The sequence below is a fragment of the Lactuca saligna genome, chromosome 4 (genome assembly GCF_052625555.1).
Source record: "Lactuca saligna cultivar CGN05327 chromosome 4, ASM5262555v1, whole genome shotgun sequence".
Taxonomy (NCBI): domain Eukaryota; kingdom Viridiplantae; phylum Streptophyta; class Magnoliopsida; order Asterales; family Asteraceae; genus Lactuca; species Lactuca saligna.
In genome coordinates, this window is record NC_136420.1 from 225,045,900 (window position 1) to 225,065,812 (window position 19,913).

General features: G+C 34.2%; 1 long non-coding RNA gene across 2 annotated transcripts; it reads right to left on the reverse strand.

Moving 5' to 3' along the window:
• Positions 1–1,410: 1,410 nt before the first annotated feature.
• On the reverse strand, positions 1,411–3,272 carry LOC145039030 (uncharacterized). 2 transcript variants are annotated; one of them, XR_013679698.1, is made up of 3 exons: positions 3,086–3,272; positions 2,799–2,996; positions 1,411–1,521 (listed from the first exon to the last, which is right to left on the reverse strand). It is a non-coding gene; the product is annotated as an uncharacterized LOC145039030 (long non-coding RNA). The 2 variants fall into 2 exon arrangements; XR_013679697.1 differs by lacking the exon at positions 1,411–1,521 and adding an exon at positions 1,847–2,039 and having other exon boundaries at positions 3,086–3,271.
• Between the last annotated feature and the right edge of the window lie 16,641 nt (positions 3,273–19,913).

Below are 19,913 nucleotides of genomic sequence, written 5' to 3' on the forward strand. Positions count from 1 at the left end.
GTAACTTTTTATTGACTGGAGACCACAAATTTAGGTGGAACCAAGACAATGATTTATTTTTAAAAACCAACACCAAACCTCTTCTTTGTGTATAACTAGGTGTAAGATCCGTGTATTACACGAATTTTATTTTAAAAAAAAACGATATTTAATATAAAAAATTGTAAACGTACATATTTTTTACAATACCAGAAGTATTGAAATTTATATTACGATCTTGTGAAATCCCTTCCTTCAATATTATATAAAAAAAGCAAAAAATAACATGTGAAAAATAAGTAAACCATAATATCTAAGAAAATTACATGTGGCAAATGTATGGAAAACATGACATGTGACATAAATCATTTTTATACAATGAATTCCGGTACGGAATCAGAAATGACCGTTCGTGGTTGTGATTGTGTGTGCTACTCAAGTTGCGTCAAAAAGTCAAATGCGTCAAAATGTGGGTCGGGTTGTGGTTATGTTTATGTTGGTCGTTGTGGTTGTGAGATTTTTTGTGAAAAATACGAAAACATACCGCCATAGTGATAATATGGAGTCGAATAAATCAGTTGATTATATGAAGGTCTTGGAGTTGTGGTGTTTTTTGTAGGTGTTTTTTCGTTGATAGGCCTTTCGGAAGAAAGCATTTTGAAAAGATTTGAGGAAAGATAGTAAAAGGATAAGAAATTTGAATGAGGTTTATGTAATAAAAAACATATGTATATATAGGATTAGTTTAAAGAAAATAATTCAAAAAACGACCGTTGAAACGGTGAAAGAGGGCAAAAGAGGGGCAGCCAATCAAATCAAACGGTCATTTCTTGCCACATTGCGGCCTAAACCGCACCTACCGCACCTGGACCACACCTAGGGTGGTGTCCATGTGTTACGGTGGCAAAACCACAGTTTAGAACCATACCACTCCCCTGAACCTAAATTCAACTAAAAAAATACCCTAATGTCAAATACCACAAATTTAAATTAAAAGTATACAATACTTTTCTCTAGCCAAATACCAAAAATATTTCCAGATTTGCCCCTATCTACAAAAAAGTTGTTAAATAGAAAGAGGAAATATAAAGGCAAACAAATGTTTTAAAAAATCATCAGTTTCAAATGATTTAGATAAAATAGTTGAGTAAAAAAGAATCTTATGGGTGTGTTTGGTTCGCTGGAATGGAATGAAATTCGCAGGAAAAGGAATCCAATTTACCACATTCCGGAGTTTGTTTCAACTTTGTATAGTGAAATTGAAATCCTAAATGAAAAACTTTTTCATCAAATAAGGAAAAACATTTTTCTTCAAGAAAATGAAGGAATTAATTCCCAACTATGAAGGAAAATGGTATTTTACCTTATTACATTTGTTTTTTTGACAACATAACCTCTACCACCATCACCCACCACCACCACCACCGCCGCCACCACCACCACGACCACGACCACCACCACTAGGGTCGGTCCATTGCTTTTTAACGCCCTAGGTAGATAGATTTAATAATGCCCACATATAAAAATGTCCATGTTTTATCCCTGTTATAGATAACCATTTTAACTTTTCAAAACCATTTAAAGAACAAACAAAATGATCATAGAAAAGACTCGGCACACTTGAGACTTCCAAACAGAAAAACCAATTTAAAGAACCAAACGCAAAAACCATTTAAAATTAAGCAACTAGTCAATTACAAACATGCAAATTACATAGAGGCAAAGTAAACATACACAAACTATACATAGATAGAAAATAGAAAATAGGCAGATAGGTTATTGTTAATAGAGTAATAAATAAAAACCAAACCAATTCTAACTAGAAATAAGCAAATACCAAGTATAATTGACCTAAGAGATTGAGTGCTTCCAATTCAAATTCCAAATTGAAAACTAGTCCTTGTTAATTGAGTTGAAACGAGATGGACAGAGCTACATATGACTGAACTGAAGAGAGCTCAATGTTTCTTGACTTGAAAGTTGACAAAAGAAAGGTCCAATTCCATTTCAAGTTGCTAAATGAAATAACTTGAACTTCTAATGAAAAAATTATCTGAAAACTGAAAACCAAATCAAAACAGAAATTAGTATGTGACAATAGTCAATAGTGATAATCAGTCTGAATATTAAAAATTTATCAACCTTTTGTTGATAAAAAATAGAACTTGGACCAAAAAAATAGTATTGGGCAATAGTGATAATTACTTTATCAATTATATTTCAAGTACAATGAAAATAAAACTACATTTACTTATTTCCATTAGGTTAATTAATCATAAAATTAAAAGAACAAACACTATTGAGTAGTACCCACATACTTATCAGCAACATGCATTTACATATGATATTATAACAACTTAATAAACATCTTTAATATGAATAAACTATGTAAAAAAAATATATGAAATGAACCTCAATGTTTTCTCAAGATTTCATGGTCAAAGTTGCAGGACACATTGATATAACATACCAATTATTAATAATAATAATAACATGCAATTTGCACAGAAATATCAGAGAGAATAGAATGATAGTGGAAAAGTTATATACTGTAAAGATAAAACCAAGGGACAAAGCAACATCAAACGAAATCTTAAGATATGAAAATTCTATAATCACAAACACCAACAAAACCTTAACGGGGAGCAATTTTAAACATATTCGAAGAACAAAACTACTGCATATAACAATTTTATCAAAAACAGAATAATAATTACTGAGAAAAAAAAACATATTTATCGCTAAACACAAGAATTATGTATTACGTATATGGTTTGAACATTAACTAAACATGTGTGACAGAGAATTAATGTGACAACCTGCAACGATGGTTTAGCAACTATATCTTTGCCAAGAATCCTCGTCCTCCTCTTTCCAGAAAAGTAGAAAATAGAAAAGATTACAATAAGCAAGAAGTGTGGATGCATGATCTACACACAGTCTCCTCGTCTTCTGTGCGTTTTTTTCGAATTGCGGCCTTCTAATTTTCTTCAAGTAGCGCTACTTCCCGGTTGCCCCTACGTGGACCGGATCAAAATCGCTATTGTATCAAATTTTAGGCATAAAAAAGCTATTTACCACGTAAGAGAAAATTCAAAAGTGATACCCGTTGCTAAACTGATGCCCTAGGCAATGGCCACCACCATCACATACTGCCATCACCGCCGCGTCACCACCAACTCCACCCGCTACCACTATCACCAAAATAAAAATGACTTTTGATGGAAAATTTCCGGAGTTTTTGACCAGAATGTTGTTTTGTTTTTGAAAAAAATATTTAGGGTGTAATTTTAAAAATATTTACCAAATAGATGTAGTTCAATAATTTAATAGTTTTTAAAAAAAAAATTAAGTCGTTTTACTATACTCTTTTGACTTTCTTTTTGAACATTTCGTTATTATTATTTTTTTCTATTAATGTTTATAAGTTATTCAGACTTATTTTTTTATTTTCTTTTGTATTTTGTAAAAGGCGATTGTTGGTTTTGTTCTAAAGACATTATACCAACAATTTTTTTAAATTAAACCAAAACATTAAGGTAAAACGATTTTAAAACTAAACTATTTAATTTAAATTGATTTGGTACATGTTAGTTTTAAATATACACATGTGTATTTTGGGTAAAGGAAAAAAAATACCCAATTGTTTTCATTTTGTGCAAACTAATTTTTTCCTCTCTAGTGCCGTTTTATGTAAATAAACTAAAGAAAAACACATTTTTTCCTTTTGTCGCTATTGACCGAAGAGATTTTTTTTTCCTTAATACTTCCATTTAAATTATATACAGAAAAAACATATTTGAAGGGAAAAAAAATTCCTTATATTTCCATTTAGATTATATGCATATAAAACATTTTTCAAGAGTTTTATATGTACGTTGTACGTAACTTTTTTTTTTTATTAATTTACATAAAATAATACCTCATAAAAATATTATTGCAAAAAGTTAAAAAGAAAACTAAAAAAAGATATATTATAAAAATGGTCAAAAATAATTAAATTGTAAAAAAGTTGGAAAAATATCATATTTTAAAACGATACCTATTTGGTAAATATTTTTAAAACTACACCTATATGGTAAATATTTTTTTCAAAAACAACATTTTGGTCAAAAGCTCAAAATTTCCACTTATCAGGATACATTGGTATATTATCCAAATATAAGAGTGACACACACTCACACTCGGGCTCGTTTGATAATTGTTGACTGAAAAAGTGTTCACTGGAAAGGTCTGTCTGGGTAAGAAATCCTGACTGATTAAGAAATCATGTTGTTCGATTGTACATTTGACTGAATGTGCTTAGTGATGACAAATGACTATTTTACCATTCTGTTATATATAGTGATGGATTAAGTTGCTGAATGATTATAAAAACATACATATTATCATACAAAATGTAAATTACATAGAAATAAAAAATGTCATGCAAAAGCTAAATTAAACATAAATCATTTAATATCCAAATAAAAACATAATGAAATTCAAAATAGCATAATAATTTAATGTAAAGTAGGTGAAAGTAGTTGATTTGCAATCTGATCACGCAAAACACACATATATTCAACGGCTTCTGGACCCCATTCTATCTATTGTATGTTTTCTCTATTAATTCCCCCACCTTAGACGTTAGGAGTAACCATAGTATTTTCCTCAAAATTTCTAAACAAGTCATCTTCTATATTGTATTTCCTTATAAAATTTTGGACCGCGACACAAGCAATGCCTATGTCTCTTTACACTATAAAGGATAAGGAGCCATTTGTTTTAAGATTGGAAATCTCACCTTCAAAACACCATAAACACGTTCAATAGCATTTCTAAGTTGTGCATGAGCATAATTATACCTTTTTTCTCTAGTTAAAGGTCTGCCTCTTCGAAAATCAGCTAACCAATACCTAGTATTGCGGTATGGAGCCATAAACCCGCGAGTGTTTGTATATGCAGCATCACAAAGGTAATATTTATCTGCAAATGAATGTGGCACACATTATATAATGACACATATTATATAAAGAAGATATATAATAAAAATGATATAAAGATTACAAGCCTAGTGGAGGAAATGGAAATCTAGAAGTCGAATTGAATGCAACTTCTATCAAAACTCTTGAATCATGTGCTATACCCTCCCATCCAGCCCAAACAAAGTTGAATATCATATCAAAATCACAAATTCCTATTACATTTTGAAAACATTCTCCTTTTCCTCTTCCTCTATAACGATTTTGTTGATCAATGGTTACAACCGCATGTACAAGAATTCCATCTAATGCACCTATTGCTCCGGAAAAAATATTTTTTAACCGTCTATGTCGTTCTGAGTTATGTCTTGTTGGATTAGGAGTTGTTGGTACTATAATTTATTTTTCAAAACACATCATTGTTATTAGGACCTCATGAAAACATTGATGAATCGTTTGTATGGAGTGATGAAATCTCCCCTTAACCGCACGAAAACGTTCATTATGTCCTATAACATGTAAGAATATAGTCATCTTCTCTTCAATGTTTATTGTCCTACTAGCTTGCAACAATTTTTTTGTGTAAAGTGGTTGCATAATAAAGCAAATGCCTCTTATGTAAGACGCATCATATCGAAACATTGTGTAGGGTCTCCATACATTAAATCTTGTGTATACGCATACCCGCTTGAATTGTTATCTCTAATTCTATGAATTCTGATTAGCCTGCGCCGGTTTGACCTCAACCAATAAAACACAAGTAAAAGAAAAGCTACAACTTCACCATCAGAAACCATACTTGACCTGTTACAATCAATTAGGTAACATGTTAAAGTAACAAAAGTCATATAACAAACGTCATATAACAAAAAACTAGTAAATAATAAAAGTCATATTCAATATCCAAATATCATCCAAAGTAACAAAAGTCACATAATAAAAAAAAATATTACACATCATCCAAAGTAACATTCAAAAAAGTCATCAAACATAGGATCCAAAAGTCATGCAAATAACAAAAAGTCATGCAACAAAAACATAGTAAACATCATCAAAGGTAACCATACTTCCTACCCGCACCTATCACCCACGACTCACAACTAGTATGCGAAAGTTGTAACCAAACTTTCCTAACATCGGCACTTTCACCAAATAGCAAAAGAGCAGTCTTGTGTCTTTCATCTTCTTCTCCCCATTCCATTTTTTTTAATTTCTCCATACACGCATCAACATCCTTATCCATTTCACTCTTTTCAATTCTTTCATTTTTTCCACTAACGACCTTGCAAGCTTGACAATATTCTTTTCAACTTCTAATGCCCTTGCATCTCACTTTTTTCCACCAACTATTTTGTTTCCACCAACTTCCATATTTTTTAACGCCCCAAAGATTCTTCACTTGCACCTACGTGTTGTGTTGAGGTTTCCATTGGAACATCATCATCAAAATCATGGGCACTAAACTTCTCTACAGGACGAGGGAGTGTAGAAGATAGCCCCTAACTTTGAAAGTCGGTTGAGGTTGACCCTTCAAATAGTTGGGGCGCAAAGATCAGGAAACAACATGAGTTTAGTTTTCAATGACAACACGAACTTGTTCAGCTGTTTACAATTTTTATGAATATTAGTATTTTTATAAAAATAATTGTAATAGTAATTGTTATAAAAATATTACCTTCCCCTCTTCCTTCCATTGTTCATCAGTCAGGTTAAATTTATTTTTTATAGGGTCATTTTTAACAGTCAGATATGTGGCAGCGAGGCCTTTTTTGACAGTCAGATAAGCCTTGGAAGCTGACCAACTCATCCAATTCAGCCAAACATGCTGACCGAATCAGCCCACATCAAACAGATTCATGTCTGACTTAGTCAGCTGAAATCGCTGACTCGGACGGGTTAGATGAGTTTCAAACAGCCCCTCACACTCACAGACTATAGGCGTCAGACTGTATGCATGTAGTTGTGCCCTTTAACATCATGAATTATATCTATCACTAACCATAGTGGGTGTGACCACATTCAACGACTAAAAGAGTGGAATACTCATCATTATATCCCATTAAATTTTTGATTATGAAAATAAAAAAAAAAATATACTTTTTAATCAATTAAAACATAGAAAGATGGAGAAAGGTAGAGAGAGATTGAGGAGAGAGCAAGAGCAAGAGAGAAAGAGAGAGATAAGAATGTTGAAGGTAAAGGGTGGTGGGTTTTATTGGAATTTTTTTTTATCCTGGTGTATGTTTGTGTTTGTATGGTGTGTTCAAAAAGGGGAAGGAGTAGTCTTTGATGGTTGGGATTTAACCACTGGAGATAAGAGTGGCGGCGGAAAGGTGGCTGGTGGTGGTGGTGGTGTTGGTGTTGGGGAAGGTATTTGGTGAAGAAGGGGGTGGAGGGGAAGGGATAGGAGAGTGTGAGAGGTGGTGGTCCCACTAAACTATAAATCACAATATTTCTATTTTTTTTTCTAATTTATAAATAGTAAATAAATTTTAAAAAAACTGGAAAAAAAATAAAAAAGGGTAATATAGTCCTTTTATGTTAGTGAGGGACGAAGCGTGCAACTTTTAATTATATGAGAGACGATCTGAGTTAATTACTAAAAATAAGGACTAAACGTGCAATTTGGCACTTCTACTAGTGACAAATTGTGTAATTTACTCTAATAAATAATAATGGTAACGTATGTATTTAACACACAAATGATTAGAAAAAAACTATGTTTAACACATCAACAAGGTGAAATAATCTACATTTAATGTATAAATAATAAAAAAATTATTATAATAAGCGGAAATATGTATATTTGTATGTGTACGTATGTTTATGTATGTGTATGTGTTTGCATGATATATATATATATATATGTGTGTGTGTGTGTATGTATGTATTTGCATGTGTGGGTATGTGTATATTTGTGTGTATATATGTGTACATGTATGTATGTATATATATATGTATGTGTATGTATTTGAATGCGTGTACATATTTGAATGTGTGTGTAAGTATATATGTGTATGTGTATGTGTTTATGTATGTGTGTATGAAGGGTTCATCCTCACTCCATCAACTTCCAAGCCTTCCCTAGAGGACTCAAAGTGCTTCAAAGGTTATTACCACTTCTTCCTTCTATGGTTGTGTTTTAAATCTTTCTTAAACTTGCAAGAAGATCCTTGGTGGATGATAAATTGTTTATGTTATTTTATAAAACTCAAATATTCCATTTGCCATTATTTTTAGTTTTTGAAACTAAGTTTTAAATAAAACCAAACAATCTGTAGGTAATTACCTACGGATTTGTGATGGAATTTTTATGGAAAGCCTTTTCCGTAGCTACTCCGTAGGTAATTACCTACGGATTAGCTTCAATTTTTTTTTCCTATTGTTGTAGTTTCGGGCACCGACCGTCATTTTTTCCGCTTAGTTCTTTTTACACATCTATTATACATTATTATGTATATTTTCACAAACTTATGCTATTAATACCGTTCATAAATGTGTGTGCACCTTCAGTGTCCATTACTCATTTCATTGTTTAATGTTTTAATGCTTACACACACACACACACACACACACATATATATATATATATATATATATACATACATACATACATACATAGGCATTATAATTTGAAACCATTTCCGTCTACGACCCCATGTTCTATTCATAAAATTCAGGTGTAAAAAATGGTTCTTCATTTAGCAATGTTCTTTCATAGAACATGAAACATTTGTGGTATGTAGATCTATACATGTGATTCTTTCTTGTTGTAGTTCATATAATTATGAAGCTTTTGCTTTTGAATCAACATGCAATGATGACATCTCTTAAACATATGCAAACCTATGAAAAACTATGTTCCAACAGTGCAACCACAATTATACTAACTAATACCAATACTAGTAATAGTAATAATAATAATAATAATAATAATAATAATAATAATAATAATAATAATAAAGGAAATGAAATGAAGTCAGAATTGTATAAAAGAATTTAAAGATCCCATATAAATGGATGTGACATGGCTGAACCGTATGGTAGGTTCTTGAGCATTGTATGCTTGGTGCCTAAGTTCGAATCCTCCACCCAACTTTTTTTTCGTTTTTGTCTCTTGCCATTACATAATCCACATACATGTTTTTTTTGCTAAAAAAAGATCGGTTATGTTTCCTTCTTCCTCCCTTATCTGTCTTCTATGAATACTTCCCAAAAAAACGCTTGCATTCATCCCTTCTCCGACGGTCATCTCCTTCTCCGACGGTCATCTCCTTCTCTGCTTCTTCCTCCCTTATCTGTCTTCTGTGAAGCTTGATTTCTTCTCTACTTCGTCTCTCTCTCTCTCTCTCTCTCTCTCTCTCTCTCTATCTATCTATCTATCTATCTATCTATCTATCTATCTATCTATCTATCTATCTATCTATCTCTTTATCTATCTATCTCTCTTGACGGACCACCATTTCCACCGACCAAGATCGATTTGTTGGTGAAACTTTGATTTGATGGTGAAGCATCAAGCTCGATTTGTAGGTCAAACATCGATTTGTAGGTGAAGCAAGTCGACCACCATTGCAGCTCTCAAAGATCGATTTGCAGGTGAAAAAGACAATTCTTTTTCATATTTCCTTTAGTTTTTGCTCCAATTTTTTATCAGATTGCATTGATTTTGCCATTATTTTAAGGGTTTCTCTTCAGTGTTGGATTTTCAATTTCTGATAATTGAAAATTTGTGCATAATATTAGCTATTTGGAGTTTAGGATGAATTTTCAGGTTATGATATTCACTTTCTTAATTTCCCACATGTGATTTGTAACATCCATAAAAATCAGGTCAAATTTAAACTTCTTAAAACATTTATAAACCAACAGTTATTACCAATTTGTTATCAAAACAAATCCATATCAGAGTATCCCATAAACATAGTCATCAAAGGTGAAGAGCTATACGATCACGCCTTTGCCTTCCTGCGATCATCTGATGTACCTGAAACAATAAACTGAAACTATAAGTCCGAGCCTTAGTGAGTTACCCCTAAAATACCGATACACATACAGTCCACATAACAATATCAACAATATAATAACATAACAACTGAATGGCATGCAACTGGTCCACATCTTTACAGACTGGATTACCCTCGGACCCACAGTGTAAGTCTGGATTGCCTTTCGGACCCACAAGTCATATCTGAATTGTCACCGAGCCCACAATACGAGTCTGGCATGCCCTACCTAGCCCTCAGCTCATATATGGAATGCTCCTGAGTCCTCAATATGAGTCTGGCATGCCTTTCTCGATACTCAGCTCATATCTTGAATACTCTAGGGTTTGTTGGCTACCGCACGGAGCAGTACAACCTCAACCCATCCCAAATAACATGTCGACATATAACATAACTAATGCACATACAGATAATCATACAGTATCGTAGGTAATCCTACAGATCTACCCGACTAGCATATCAACTGGCATACTTCACTAACTCAACTCAGCATATCAATAATTACCAGGATATCAAATCCAATGGGCCGGCCTTGGTGCCTTAAACCCTATTGATATAGTGAGGATAACTCACATCAAAATGTCGATCTGAATCGAAAAAGCAGATTCCCAAACCACCGTCTCACTGACAATCTCGAACTATCCAAAACAGCGGATAATAAGTCAATAAACGGGAATATAATTTTTTGACCAAGAATCCCTTATAACAATAGCCCAATTTGCCTTCCCTCTAATTTGGGCCATGGCCCAATACCAAACTCATGATCCATAAGTCCATAATATAAGGCCCATCATTGGCCCAAATACCTAATTGGGCCTAAATCCAAGGTCCATTACCAAGACTTGGCCCAAAACACCATATCCATAATGTCCAGCCAAGGCCCAAGTCCAGCTAACCCATAAACAGTCCAAAACTCAAATCCTGAAGTCAAAAGCCCAAGAGAGGACGTATGTTGGGCGTACTCCTTTGGTACGCGGGGCGTACCTCAACTCATGTTGACTGGAAAACGGGGTTGTTGACCGTGTATGCTGGATGTACAGCTTCCTATGCGAGGCGTGCGCGAACTAAATAAAAACCCTCATAAGTGCTTAATGGCTTAAGTACGTAAGCCTAAACTTTAGATCCATCGACCAAATATGTCTAGGACTCATAAAGTCTCGAACTTTATCACTTTAGACATCTTGAATGTTCTTAATCCAATGTCTTAATCCATTAAGACCTTTCTACTACTTGCATGGGACTTCATATGCCATTGGTATGTCATTTTTAACACTCAACACCCCTCTAAGAGTCTAAAAGGATAGATTATTTGGTCCAAAACACAACATACATCATATTGGAACTTTTGGGACAAGAATGATTCCAAAATGCTAGAATGGATAGATCTATATCATACAAACATAAAGATTGAAGATTTTTACCTTTTGGAGCTTGTAGGGTACAACCCAACTTTAGATCTACAAGCCAAACTTCTTCTCCAACTCCTTGATGCAACGACTCCACCTTTAAGAGCTCAAAATACCTACCAACTCACACTCTCTCACAAGGACTACAGTTTTGGAATGTTTCTGAAAGATGGATGCTGAGAGTGATGAGAGGGAATGGTCCATAAGAATGTTTATATAGCCCCCAACTCCAATTATTTGGGTTTCCATATTTTATGAGTACGCCCAACATACACAAGATTACGCCCAGCGTACTAGGGCATTCCCTAGTACGCGCATCGTAATCCTCCTGGCCCCAAAATTACAATCTAGCCCTTAGGCTCTTTATGACTTTACTCTTCCATTCCCAAGGACTACAAATGACAAAACTTGGGATGTTACAACTCTCCTCCACTTAAACTCGAATTCGTCCTCGAAATCATTCCTTACCATTCCTGGAACCCTGACATCCTGAGTGGCATCTCCACAACCATAACATCCGATGACTTTCAGAGGAGACTAAACCCAAAGGGGATATTTTCATTCCAAGGAAGACGATTCCACAATACTATACGACACACAATCCTTTGCCACCTAAAACCTGCAATCTAGAAGCCTGGATTCGGTATGACCCCATGGCCGACCACTCGAACTATCCATTGCTAACTCTCTTTCCATAACTGCTAGCAAGCTATTTTGCTCTGAGAGCCTCAAGTCCCAACCCAAAATAGAACCATGGGTCAAATTTTTCTGAATCCCTACCCCTACAGCTCACCGTTGGCCCGCACCGAGTATCTTTGCCTACTGCATAGAGTAGAACCGCCTCAACCCTTCCCACATATAATGTGCCGTCATGGACAATCAAAAGAAAGGTCTAACCTGAACGCACCCCTACATGTGACAAAATCTACTTTAGTTACTAATTTTTTTTTTCGTTATCTATTTGCCATTGAACTATTGAAATTGTTCACATTTTACCCTTATGACCGGCTGTTGCCGGTCATAAGGGTAAAATGTGAACAGTTTCAATAGTTCAATGGCAAATAGATAACGAAAAAAAGTTTAGTGACTAAATATGAACCAAATCGAAAGTTCGTTTCCTTCTAAAAAGTTCAATGACTAAATGTGAACAAACTTCCTCTTGGATTATGTTTTAGCAAATTATTTATTTTTGTTAAATTGTAGCAACATTTGTTGATGAAGAAATCTATGAAATAAAAATAAAAAAAAAAAAACAAAAACAGAAACCTGAAAATATATTTAAAAAAAAACAAAAAAGCAAAAACAAAATAAAAAACCAATGGTTTGACATTTTCCAAAATAAAAAAAATCAAAATTTCCAATTTGATTTTGGTTTTACAAAAAAATGAACCATTCTCACTGATGTGAATTGTGACCATTGGTTTGGCATGCGAAATTTGTGACACCTCATGAATATGTAGTTACAACATCATCTGAACTCGTAATTCATAGTAAGGGGTTAGAGTATCATCGCATGAATACGTAGTTACAACATCGCCTGAAATTGTAATTCATCACCTACAAGTTATGGGCCTGCTGGTGTTTCCACTGGGTTGTCTAGAATAGTTCGTGGTCGCCATCTATACTCTGGTAGATGACTACATCGCCACATTGCTGGTTAAGGTTATGGTATCTCCTTTCATCCTACATCACATATTCATCATCATCTATTTACCTAATTATCAACACATTTCTATCATCACCTATCTCTCATAATTTTATTTCATCACATTATTGGTTAAGGTTATGCTTCCTAACTTCGAACCCTAAGGTTTACTCTACTAAAGCTTCATATTCTTGGCTCTCTGGACCAAGAAGGGTCCATATCTATCACACCAAAAAGCTCAAGATAGCTCTTCCTCTCACTCTACACACTCAAGCTCACTAGGGTTCTCACTTATGGGAAAGGTAGTCGCAATTGAAGGCCATAAGTGCCTTTAAATATGGCTCGGGCCCAAAGATTTAGGGTTTCTACAGCACGGACTCGTCGAGTCGCCTCACCGACTTGTCGAGTCCATTCATTAATCCGAGTCATCAGTCGCGACCTTACTCGACGAGTTGAGGCGTCAACTCGTCGAGTCTCTCTTCTTAACTTAAAAGAAAAATACTTAAATTATGATACCTGAAAATCCGGATGTTACATTTTGTTTTTTTATTTCATAGATTTCTTCATCAACAAATGTTGCTACAATTAAACAAAAATAAATAATTTTGCTAAAACATAATACAATAGGAAGTTTGTTCACATTTAGTCATTGAACTTTTTAGAGGGAAACGAACTTTCGATTTTGTTCATATTTAATCACTAAACTTTTTTCCGTTATCTATTTGCCATTGAACTATTGAAACTGTTCACATTTTACCCTTATGACCGGCTATTGCCGGTCATAAGGGTAAAATGTGAACAGTTTCAATAGTTCAATAGCAAATAGATAACAAAAAAATTTTAGTGACTAAATGTGACAAAAGTTGAAAGTTCGTTACCCTTTCAAGTCTTTATCCCTAGAATAAATAAAAATGTATTGCTGAATTCAAATTTATAAGTATTTCATAAAAATCTTCCGATCTAATAAAAAACCCTTTTCTTTATAAATATGACTCTCATAATTGCTTTCCCATCAATGTTAAATTATTTCATTACCCTTCGGTAATTCATTCATTCCCGAAAATCAGGGATTCAAAATGTGTCAGAATGTTCGATCCATTTAAGGTATGACTGCTCCTTCTTTCAGCCTAATTTTCCTGTGATCCTTTATTTGTGATCTATTTGCTTCATCTGTCCAATTTATAGCCGTGTTTCTTTGGTTTGCAGATGAGCATTAAGTGTTCATTGAAATTCCTCAACGAGAAATTGAGAATATTATAAATCTAACAAGACAATTTTATCAAAAATTTCCCGTTTATCATTCACCTACGTTTGCTTCTCTTCCGAAATCAAAGATATCATATCATAAACCCTAATTCATTGCCTAAAGTCACTCTGCTCCCTAGAATCTCAACCTCTTCTTCTTCATCCTCGCACTAAACCCTAAGATCAAAGATTCAGACTCATTGCTTTTTATTTTCTTTCTGTCCTCTATTAATCGTAAATGCTAATTTCAAGATTACAAATATTACAACTCTATTATGTCTGGGTGAGTTACGATCACTTTTCTCCATCTCTCTTTATGTATAGATGATTTAACAATTCCATGAAGTATTAAAATTTTGTTTTCCATCATCAATAAATCACTAAGTTTAAAGATATGAGTCTTTTGTTTCTGTATCATGTCATCTCCAATATCTACCGTCCTAGCAAAAATCATGGTGCTTTGCTTCTTTCTTTTGGGATGAAAATAATTTGATTAATCGATTCCTAGAAAATAAATGTTTTAAAGGGTAAGGAAAAATATAAAAGAACTAAAGCTTTCATATGTGATGATGAGGTAGAGATGTGTGAAGAACTTGCTTTAAAATACAAACAATGTATTAAGTTTATGTTTTTATACGTCTTACAACTCAAGGTTGTGTATATAATAACGTCTATGTGTTATTGTTTATGTTTGGGTATCTATATGTTTGTATGTTAATCTCTGTGACTATTGTCTACATATGTATTTGTGACCGCATTTATTTAATTATACATGTATCTGATTGTGTATGTATGATAGCTGCAATCCACAATGTTCATATTGTATGCGGATGTGACTTTTTTTTATCGACTTTTCATTAATGTATCCTCAGCTAATTGAGATTGTTGTGCTTTTTTTTTTTTTTTTTTTTTTTTTTTTCGGACTAGGCCAACTGTGTATCAAGTTGTGCAGGAAATCGTGATCAAAAGGGATATAAAGTATGGCCGCATTCCTTTTTTTCTTTTGTTTTTCCAATTAAATGCTCATTGGGTTAAGTGTTGCTGGTGTAAATGATGTTTATTGAAAAATTGAGGGTATACCGATGAAGGATTTAAATAGCTTTAATTTCTTCATGAAATTTGTGTTTGATTTAATAATTTAATGAGTATCTTATTTAAGTGGTGCATTACGTGCTCTAAGTGTTTTTGAGGACTAAAGAGGATAATCAAGATGTTTGAACTTGTAATAATTAATGGTTTTAAGGTGTGGGATAATAGCCGAAGAGCAACATATACACAGTACCAAAATGTACATTCCCTTTTTATTGATTTACCTAATTGAGTAGCAAAATCACACACTTTTTTGACTAGTTACAGGCTAAAATACAAAAAATGAAATACTTTTACCAGTTAGCAATTTAGCCACTATACTATAATTTTTTTTTGCCTTTTATCTACCAATTTGACAATAAAAGATTAGTAACTAATAAATATTCTATATATTATTATTTAACAGGAAATGAAGACTAGATGGTGCTTAAAAGAAAAAAAATAGAGGAATTACATGTCTTTTTATACACTTGACAAAATAAAAAGGTTTTCATGAGAGTAATCCTATCATTGTGTTTCATGGCATGGTTAGTTGGTGATGTGTTTGTGTTACAACAAAAAGAGCACCGTAAATTTAAATGAAAGTGTGTTAAATTTAAATCAAAGTGTGTTGACTTATTTTTTTTTTAGCATACATTAAGTTTAACCAAGTCTCTATGTGGGTTCTAGTTTATATTATAACTCATTAGGTTATAACCTATGGAAACCACGGTTAGTATATTTAAAATTTTTATATAGATAAAAAATAATAAATGTCAAAATAAACCAAGATCTTGTCAATTGTAAGTACTTATAAATTAATTTGTTAAGTAAATAAACATAATAATGTTATTAAGATATGATTTTGTATTATCAAGTGGGAAAAATGATTAATTTTAATATACAATCTATAATGTTACTGAATATTTATGCTATTATAAGTGAATTCATATAAAAGATGATCAAGGACTTTGAGGTAGGTTGGAGGTTTACCAATATAGAGTATCAAGGAATCTCGATTAGCTTTAGTATAATTTAAGATATTTGAAATAAACTTTCCTACTTTCTAGGATTTAGTTTAAGGTTAAATGCACGAAATAATAATATACTTTTGTTGATTTGTGTTTTATAGCATTCTACCTTTTTTCTTTATATTATTATGCTCACTATTTATTTATAATGGAAATAAAGGATCATATTGAAGATTTCATATATTCATTCTTTTTGTACATGTTCCTAAATATTTGGTATTTATTTATAGTATTAATGATTGTGCAGTATTCTTATAAATTACTTTTGAATATCTAGAAAAAGGATAATGAATGTTTGAGTTAAAGATAATGAACGTTTGGTCAAATTAAAAATGAAAATTTTACCTCATAATTTTCGAGACATTACAAGTTGGTAATAGAGCCTTGGTTTGAGGGATTCAGATACACTCTCCGGTATGTTTGAACTCAAACTCAGGAATTGGTAATCTTTTGAAATAAAATGAGTTTCTAAAAAGATTTTGAAAAAATAAATAACAAAAAGAATTTTATAATAATCAAAGGGGGTGTGGTGTGTGCAATTAGCCGAGCTCGAGTCCTGATTACCAAAATATCCTTACATGCTTGATACGATTATATGTTATGAGAATTGCATGCTAGGATAAGACTAGGGATACTTTTAGGTGCTTCATGATAGATTGGCCTGATATGTGATGCCTTGTTGCCTAGGAAGCAGTGAATGTTATGCTAGATTGGGTATATGTTTTGGTATTAGTAATTGCTAAGTGTATGCTTTAAAAGTTGTATATGGGTAGGATCATATAGCCCTAGAATGATCGACTTGGCCTTGTTTTTTGCTCCTTGTTTGGTTATGGTCCTAGTGTAGAATATTTTATTTGACAGTCTATTTAATCCTATATTGTGTATAATTTCCATATATATAGCAACTGACAACGAGAGTGGAAGTTCCCAGCATGAGTTGTAGTATGTGACTTTTAATGTTCTTAGGTTATTCTTTAGATTGGAGTGCTACTGCACGAATGGTGCTTGCTTTGTGCTTTGTGGAAGTCTTAAGAGATGTGAGCTAGCTATTAAGTGAATATGTTAAGTCATATGTGACAAAGGTTGAATAATCTCAAGAATGATCGATTTGACCCTATTGCGCAACTCTTGTTTGAGTCAAACCGTTGTAGGGATGAGTCTTTTACTCAAAGGATTATCTAAGATTTGTTGCAAATGATTGTATTCATGAGGTGGTTAACTGACATTATGGGGAGTTCTTCAACAGCTGATGGCAGGGTGAGGTCGGAAACCTAGGGAAGCCTAGGAAGTGCTTCAATGGGTTTAGTCGCACTATTGTAGCGAGTGCTTGGAGTATCGATTTGAGAAGGTGACTTAGAGGATTCATGATGATTATTAAGGAAAGTATCGATAGGCGTGGAAGGTAGTAATGGGCCTGTACCACTGAAATCATAGGAGCCATACTCGAATCGGGGAGAGTCTTTGAGAATCTAGGAAGCATGTAAGAAGAGAATTCATGGGTATGTTCTAATTAGCTGCATGTTTGTTTTTAAGTATGGTGATGAACACTCTAGAAGCGAGTTCATGTTCTCGTTCTGGCTTAGGTGCAGGTATTGAGTTGATCGATTAGTGGACGCGGGAGTTAAACCTGTTGGTGATTACCCGCAGTATTTTGGATCAGACTCCTGTGATCTTTGATATGGTCAAGGAGGGGACTTTGGAGATTTTAGATAAGTTCCTAGGCACATTCCATAATGAGGTTATGGCTATTGTTGGAGCTCGCACTCTTTCTTTCTATGAATTTCGTTCTCGTGGAGCTCCGAGTTCTTTAGGGAGAATGACCTCATTGCCAGTAGGAAATGGTTAGCGGATATGGCTAACACTTTCAAGACGAGTTTCTGCATTTAGGGGTCGAAGGTCATATTTGTCTCCTGTCTTTTGAAGGGAAGAGCTCATGATTGGTGGGAGGAGGTAAACGTTGCTTTGGTAGGAGGAGGTAGGCGAAGCCTTGAAGATGATGACCTGGGATGAGTTTGTGACCTGATTTAGGGCCGAGTTTGTACAAGATATTGAGGTGAAGCACAAGGGAGTTTCAGGACCCTCACCAGATAATTGAGACTATGGCAGACATCACTGCCAAGTTCCTGGAGAGAGCTATGTTGGTCCCGTAGTATGCAGCAAATGAGTAAATGAAGAAAGTGAGATATCATGACATGTTGAGGGATGAAATCAAGGATTTTGTTAGTTTATCAGGGTGCAAGACCCGAAATGATATGATTTCTAGAGCCCGGGAGTCTGAGATTGATTTGGAGCACCTCAGGAAAAGGAAGCTAGAGCATACTCAGATTTCGGTGGGCCGGGTAAAGAGGCCCATAACTCATGATTCACGTTCGATAGGCCATCAGGACTGGGGAAATTATACCAAATATGGTAGGATCCATAAGGGAGGATGTCAGGAGACAAGTCATGGATGTTTCATTTGTGGTCAGATTGGTCATTTTAGTAAGGATTGCCCCCGTGGGTCGTTTCTAATGTGTTTTCACTGCAACCAGGCGGGCCACAAGAAGGTCGGTTGTCCAATATTTAGGGGTGGAACAGTGAGTGCACCTACACCAGTTAGTTTGAGGATCATTAACAGTCATGAGGTTAGGGCAAGGGCCCCAACAGGTAGGAGCCAAGCATTATAGTGTCAGTCAGAGGAGGCGAGGGTTTTCTTAGATGCTATTGCGGGTATGTTATATTTTGCTTTATTCTTGATTATTATCAGTATCTATATTGTTTTGGAATCTTGTTTAGCTATATGTAATCATTATTTTTGGTTTAGTTCTCTATTTTTTCATGGCTCATATCATTAATAATTGTTCTATGCCATTTTTGCATACCATGAGTTATTAGTGGGTTGTATCTTGCTGAGCGGGATTCATTCTTTTCGATTTTTGTTCTGGTTCTTTGATGTGGTAAATTCAGGGGTATCGTTAGGAAGGTCTATGGTCGAAGCAGCTGGTTAGCTCTTCAAGGAAGTCAAAGTATGGATGTGATAGCACTTGTTCAGGCAGGATCTGATGTTGTCTACGGCATGACCCTTGTGTCCAATCTCTACTATTTCTAGGGAAGGATTGGTAGCAAGAAGATGAAGGTGGAAACCACATGAGTTTGTTTGGTCATTGGAAGTGTCAAGGGGAATTTCATAATCACAAGGGTTGAGGATGGTTAGGATGTAGAGATCCTTCTAAGGATCGGAAATTGGAGTGAAGACTCACTAGTTTTGAGCAAGGATGTTAGTCTCTATCTCCAGCAAAAAGGGCTTTAGGATTCGGTGATGTACCATGGGAATCGATTGGGGTTATCAGACCTACTAAGATTTTGGGGAATATTCATCTGGGTTCCAAGAGTTGTGCAATCATCGAAATTGGCTCGTAATGGAATGCTAGTATTGGATAAGTGTTTGTTGTTGCCTTAATACTCTATATTGATAAGTGTTTGTTGTTGGTGGGAATCCATAAAATCTAGAGGATTGGAAGAGCAAAATTGAATCCAATTGAGGGTGGATATTTTGGTCTAAGGTACGGCACAAGAAAGGATATTCGTGT